At 37.8% G+C, this 7142-nt stretch overlaps 1 non-coding gene across 1 annotated transcript; it reads left to right on the forward strand.

The window, feature by feature from the left end:
* The first annotated feature begins 4524 nt into the window (after positions 1–4524).
* Positions 4525–4631, forward strand: LOC132651927 (U6 spliceosomal RNA). Its single transcript, XR_009589452.1, has one exon. It is a non-coding gene; the product is annotated as a U6 spliceosomal RNA (small nuclear RNA).
* The last annotated feature ends 2511 nt before the right edge of the window (positions 4632–7142 follow it).

A 7142-nucleotide genomic window follows, 5' to 3' on the forward strand; every position in this document is an offset into this window, starting at 1 on the left:
TCCTTACATTGACCAACAGAACATATCTCTTGAACCAAAATACCCTTTGGCATGAGTTTTTCTGTGGAAGGCCCATTGGCTGGTCTTTTTAGAGCATTGTAGTATCTCTCCTCTTATAAACCTAAAATTGATATGAAGTCAGGCTTTAAAACTGTAAGGACATAACATCTATCATTAAGAAAAAAAGAACTTACATGATAACCTTCAAGAAAATTTTTTTTTCATTTTGAATATTTTACCTCTGTGACAATGTCAGGTAGGAAATGAAAATTAATGTTTATTTAACTGGACAGCTTTCTAAGTAGAGAAGCTTCAAAGTGATCAGGGATTAAAGGGAATGTACCAAATGACAATGTTTCCTACTGTGGTCTTGGATTTAAAATTTCCTAGGTTGTTACTTTGAACTGAGCATTTAGTGGTGTATACACTAAATGTACCTTCAAATTCTTATTGATAAAATAGGCTAACAGGGTCTAGGGTTCTCTGGGGTCTTTAAGAGCAGCTAAAAGAGAAGGAAACCAGACAATTCCTGGGATTGGTTTGGCTGAAAAACAGAAAGAACTGTGAATGTAAAAGAAAAATTGAGGGGCAATAAACTCTTTGAAAGCTAGTAATATTACACACTAGAGTTGCCAACCCTCTATGAGCATGGTTGCCTTATCTACCAGTCTAGATTGGCATTTGTGTCCTACTCACTGGTCAATGAACAATCCTTCTGGTTCTGGGGTTTATAAAACCAGGACTTATGGACAGAGACATGAGTCTGTGTTATATGCCTAGGACACCAAGCAGAAATGTTTCCTGCTGTGGTCCCCCAAACAAACCTTGTAAAAATAGTATTAGTATCATGTGTCATGTTAAGAGGTGCCACCTAGGGTCCTGAGGTCTGAGGTAGCTGGGTAAACACTAATTCATGGCTAGGATACTCTGCTACAAAATGTATTCCTGGAGAGCAAGCCTTACAAAATCAAATTCTTTGTTCCTTCAGCGGAATAATTTCTCCATGTTAAAGTCATTGTAAAGGTTCTCAACATATTTTTATTACGTATGTGGGAATTTCATTTAATATACATTATACTATTTTTCCATTGCTCCCTGATTCAAATTCTTACTCTTGTCTCATTATTTTTTTCTTTAAAACATATCAGTTGAAGTATGTGTGGTTCATATATTCATTGGAACATTTCAGAATCTCAGTGCCAAGTCTCTTAAAGAAAACTGAGTTCATCATTCCTGCACCCAGAACCAGCCCCAAGAAGTCATCTGTCTTGGAGATCTCTATACTTCATCACATTGATCAAAGTTTTGTATCCTCTTTGCTGCCCCCTCTTTCTTCTACTTCCAGTCCCACTCAGCCTCCTTCTTATATCTCTATAACCTTTTTCTAGTTCCCTGAGAGGGAGGCCCTCCTCCACCTTCAGTCTTACCCTAGCTTATCAGGTTTCATGTAGGCTGGCAAAATCATTTTCCTCTGTAGCCTGATTTCCAGGGAATTGTTCTCCTTGTGTCCTCAATTCCCTCTACTTATTACACAATTCTGGCTAAATCTCCTGCAGGCTTCTCAGAGCTCTGAGGGGAGGGAAGATTTCATACGGAAATCCTATTCAGTACTAGGGGTTTTAAAGTTTCTCTCTGCATAATATTGGACTGTGGGTCTCTGTATGGAATCTCATTTGATGCAGAAGGAAGCATCTCTGTGGATAGAAGAACATGGCAGTGAAGTAATTAGTTGAGGGCAGAGAGCAACATACTTTAATAACAACATTCTGGGTTGCTTGAAAATTTCCATAGGATGCTCTGGCCCAAAAACTCAAAACTGTCACCCAATTCTCCTACTGGAAGATTGTTATGGTCACAAAAGATGGCCTTTTGGAACTTTAACCCCACTATTATGAGACCTCCTAATAAGTGAATACATACCATATTTGTCTTTCTGCATGTTACTTACTACAGCCAGATGATTTCTCAGGATTCCATCCAATTACCTGAAAATATCTTGTCATTTTCTTAGCTGACTAATACTCTGTCATAGAAATATTCCACATTTCCCCCAAAAGAGATTGTCAATCATGTTCTTTAGTCCTTGGAATTTGTAGGGACTTTAATCATTGTATTAAATGAAAAACTATCAGGATAAATATGTTCTTTTAGCCTAGAAGTCCCTCCATCTTCTTCCACTTACTGGTGATTTGAATTGCGATGTTCCTTTGAAGCTCATCTATTTACATTTGGAGTCCCCACCAAGGAAATATCTGGGAAGTGTTAGGATGTATGACCTGGTTATATAATATAATTCCTTTTGTTTCACTCATTTCTTCCTCAACCCTTTTGTCTTATGTATACATGAGGGCTACTGATTTTTTGAATTAATATCGTATCCAGCCAGTCTTCCAAAGGTTTTTATCACCTGTACGACTATGCTGGTAGAATTTTGGGTCACTCTTGTACACTGTCATATCATCTACAAATATTGATACTTTGATTTCATCTTTTCTGATTCCTATTCCATTGATCTCCATCAATTATCTTACTACTCTAGCCAGGACTTCCACAACTATGTTGAAGAGATATGGAAAGAGTGGGCAGCCTTGCTTTGTTCCTGATTTCAGTAGGATTGCTTTAAATTTCTCTCAAAATCTGAAAAGACAACACATGATGATGAGATTGTGGATAAAGGGGAATCATCCTTTCTTTCTGATGGCAATATAAACTTATACAACCACTCTGGAAATCAATTTGGTGCTTTCTCAGACAACTAGGAATAGTGCTTCCTCAAAAATAAATTATACCACTCCTAGGCATATATCCAAAAGAGGCTCAAGTACAAAATAAGGACATTTGCCCAACTATGTTTGTAGCAGCCTTATTTGTAATAGCCAAAACCTGGAAACAACCCAGATGCTCCCCCAATTGAAGAATGGATAAAGAAATTGTGGTACATCTACACAATGAAATATTACTCAGCAATAAAAAAAATCATGAAATTTGCAGATCAATGGTGGGAACTGGAAAGGATGATCCTGAATTAGCTATCCCAGAAGCAGAAAGACACACTAAGTATATACTCACTCATATAGACATATAATATAGGATAAACCTACTAAAATCTGTACACCTAAACAGGAACTCAATGACTGGCTCTTTGGCCTCCCCACCTCCCAAGGGAGGGGCAATCCTGTTAGGCACAGAGGAGGGCTTTGCAGCCAGTCCTGAAGATACCTGATAAAACATGATCAGATGAATGGGGAGGAGGTCCCCCCCATCAGTAGACTTGGAAAGGGGCACAGTGGAGATGAGGGAGGGAGGGAGGGAGGGACTGGGAGGGAATGAGGGATTGGGACATGGCTGGGATACAGAGTTAATAAAATGTAACTGATAAGAAAAAATAAAATTAAAAAAAGAAACTAATCAAGAGGGAGAACTCTGGCTAAAATGAAAAAGAAGATGGACATCAGAAGAAGAAGAAAACAGGGAACAAGTTAGGAGCCTGCCACAGAGGGCTTCTGCCCTGCAGACTACCAAAGGAGATGCTGAGACTTATGGACAAATGTTGTGCTGAATGCATGGAATCTAATGAAAGAAGTGGGAAATAGTAAGATCTGGAGAGGACAGGAGCTCCACAAGTAGAGCAAGAAATCCAAAAAATCTGAGCACAGGGGTCTTTTCTGAGACTCATACTCCAAGTAGCACACATGGATACAACCTAAAACCTCTGCGCAGAGGTAGGCCACGGCAGGTCAGTGTCCATGTGGGTTCCATAGTAATGGAACAGGGACCACCTATGACATGAACTGATTAGCCTGCTCTTTGATCACCTCACCCTGATTGGGGATCAGCCTTACCAGGCCACAGTGAAAGAGAATACAGCCACCCCTGATGAGATCTGAAAGACTAGAATCAAAAGGAAGAAGATGCAGATCTCCCCTATCAGGGGAGTTGGGGAGGGGCATGAATGGAGAAGGGAGAGTGAAGGTAAGATTGTGAGGGGATAGGGTTTTATGGGGGGGATACAATGTGAATAAAGTGTAATTAATAAAAACTAAAATAAAAACTATTGAAAAAATATATTTCCTTTTGGATTTATATTGCCGAAGGGTGTACTTTGAGGTTGATATGCCAATGAAAGTGAACAGACAGAATGGAGTCTCTGTCACTTTAATTTTGTTTCTGTTGGTCTCAGTCTCTATTTCTGAATTTGTCTCTCTATCTCTCTCTCTGTCACTTTCATTTTCCCTCTCTTTGCCTCCAGCTTGTAGGTTCAGAATAAAAAGTTCTCAGTTTTTGGGAAGGACTACAAGGATATGACTGCTTATGGACATGACATCATGATGGTCTCCTAAAAATATAAGCAATGTCCCAATTAAAGGATTTTTGTTCAAATATTTGCCTTGGTCAGGGAGCATTTTCACAGAAAATTATTCACTGACTGTGCATTTAAGAAATAATAATAGAATCTGTCATGATGTAAAACTCAAAAGTCAAGGACATGTGACTTTATTAATGACCATTTGAAAGAATTATGTGGTGCTCACTTTGGTAGCATGTATACTAAAATTGGAACAATGCTGAGAAGATTATCATGGCCCTTGCACAAGGATGACATGTAAATTCATGTACCGTACCATTTTTTTTTTTTTGGAGAAATTAAAGATAGCACAAATAGTGGAAATTGTGGAGAGAAAAAATTTAGGGAAGAAAACAGGAACTGCAAAGGTAAGCATAACAAATAGACTACAAGAGATGGAAACAATAATCTCAGTTATTCCATTCATTCTGCCGGACAGTTGGCCATCAGGCTCAGCATCTGCAGAGGCTTTCAGAGGCTATCTGTGGCAGGTTCTGAGGTTATTTCCTGAAATTTTATGTAAGAAGAGGGAAATAGTAAGAGCTGGAAAGGACAGGAACTCCACAAGGAAAGCAACAGAACAAGAAAATTTGAACACAGAAACTTCCCAGAGACTCATACTCCAACCAAGGACTATTCATGGAGATAACCTAGAACCCTGACAATGCAGCCACTTCTGATGAGAACTGATAGACTAAGATCAGAAAGAAGGAGAGGAGGACCTTCCCTATCAGTGGACTGGGGGAGGGGCATGCATGCAGAAAGGGGAGGGTGGGATGGGGATGATAGAAGGGAGGGCCTTATGGGGGATACAAAATGAATAAAGTGTAATTAATAAAAGTTAAAAAAAAATAAAAAAGAATCTCAGTTATGGAAGATACAATGGAAGAAACCAGTGTATCTTTCAAAGAATATGTTAAATTTAAAAAATTCCTGAAACAGACCATCCAAGAAAGACAAAATATAAGAAAAAATTAGAATAGAGGATAATTATAGGAGATTCCCTCCTCCAAGGACCAGAAAGTATTTTCAAAAAAAAAAAAAAATTGAAGATATTTTTTCCCAACTTGAAGGAGAGGCCAATAAGAATAGAAGAGGTCTACAGAACAACCAATAAATTAGTCCAGAAAACAAAATCTTCCCATCACATAGTAATCAAAACAGCAAGTATACAGAAAAAAAGTAAAAAATACTAAAAGTTGTAAGGGAAAAAGGCCAAGTAACATATAATGGCAAACCCATCAGAATCACACCTGAATTCTTAGCAGAGAATATGAAAGCCAGAAGGGCCTAGATGAATATCAGGCAGGCCCCAAGAGAACACAGATGTCAGCCAGGCTACAATACCCAGCAAAACTCTCAGTCCTCATAGACGGAGAAAACAGGATATTCAAGGACAAAAAACAAATTTCATCAATACCTATACACAAATCCAATATTACATAAGACACTAGAAGAAAAAATACAACCCAAGAAAACTAGCTTGTTATGTCAAGAGAACACAGGATATGATTAACCTCACTACAGTAAAACAAAAGCAACCAAGCACAAAATTTTACTACCACAGCTAACATCAAACTCAAAGGATCTAACAGCCAATGATCATTAATCTCTCTCAACATCAGTGAACTCAATTCTGCAATAAAAAAAAAAAAACACAGACTAACAGAATGGAAGCATAAACAACACTCAGCCTTCTGTTGCCTGCAAGAAACACACCTAAGTCACAAAGATAGATATTACCTGAGGGTAAAGTCCTGGAAGACTGTTTTCCAAGTAAATAGACCCAAGAAACAAGTATGAGTAGCCATTCTAATATCTGATTAAATAGTCTTTTAACTAAATTTAATAAAAATAGATGAGCAAGGACACTTCATACTCATCAAGAGAAAATTCCACCAGGAAGACATCACAGTCCTGAACATCTATGGCCAAAATGCAAGGTAGCCCACATATGTAAAAGAAACATTTATAAAACTTAAACAACACATAGATACCAACACATTAATAGCGGCAAACTTCAACACCCCACTCTCAACAAAGACAGGTCAACAAAACATAAATTAAACAAAGAAAATATGTTTCTGACAGTGGTCATGAATCAAATGGACCTAACGGATATTTACAGAACCTTACACCCACACACAAAAGAATTTAACTTCCTATCAGCACCTCATGGAACCTTCTCCAAAATAGACCATATAGTGGGTCACAAAGCAAGCCTCAGAAGATACAAGAAGATTAAAATACTCCCTTGATCTTCTCTGATCATCATGGAAAAAAGCTTCACATCAACAGAAAGAGCAAAAAGCCTACACACATGGAAATTGAACAACTTGCTACTATGACACCTGTGTCAGGAAAGGTATAAAGAAATTAAAGTCTTCTGAGAATTCAATGAAAATGGAGGCACAACATACCCAAACATATAGACACAATTAAAGCACTACTAAAAGGAAAGTTCCTAACATTAAACGTCTTCAAAAAGAAATTTGAGACAGCTCATTCAAGAAAATTAATTGCTCACCTAAATACCCTAGGAAAAAAAAAAGTCAGACACACCAAAAAGGAGTAGACAGCTGGAAATTACAAAACTCAGGGCTGAAATCAATCTGTTAGAGAAAAATAAAACAATTCAAAGAATCAATAAAACCAAGAGCTGATTCTTTGAAAAGAATGAAGAAGATATACAAACCCTTAGCCAAACTAGGTAAAAGGCAGAGAGACACCATCCAAATCAACAAAATCAGAAATGAAAAGGGGGACATAATTACAGACACTGAGAAAATCCAAACAA

This window comes from Meriones unguiculatus (genome assembly GCF_030254825.1).
Source record: "Meriones unguiculatus strain TT.TT164.6M chromosome Y unlocalized genomic scaffold, Bangor_MerUng_6.1 ChrY_unordered_Scaffold_42, whole genome shotgun sequence".
Lineage (NCBI taxonomy): Eukaryota > Metazoa > Chordata > Mammalia > Rodentia > Muridae > Meriones > Meriones unguiculatus.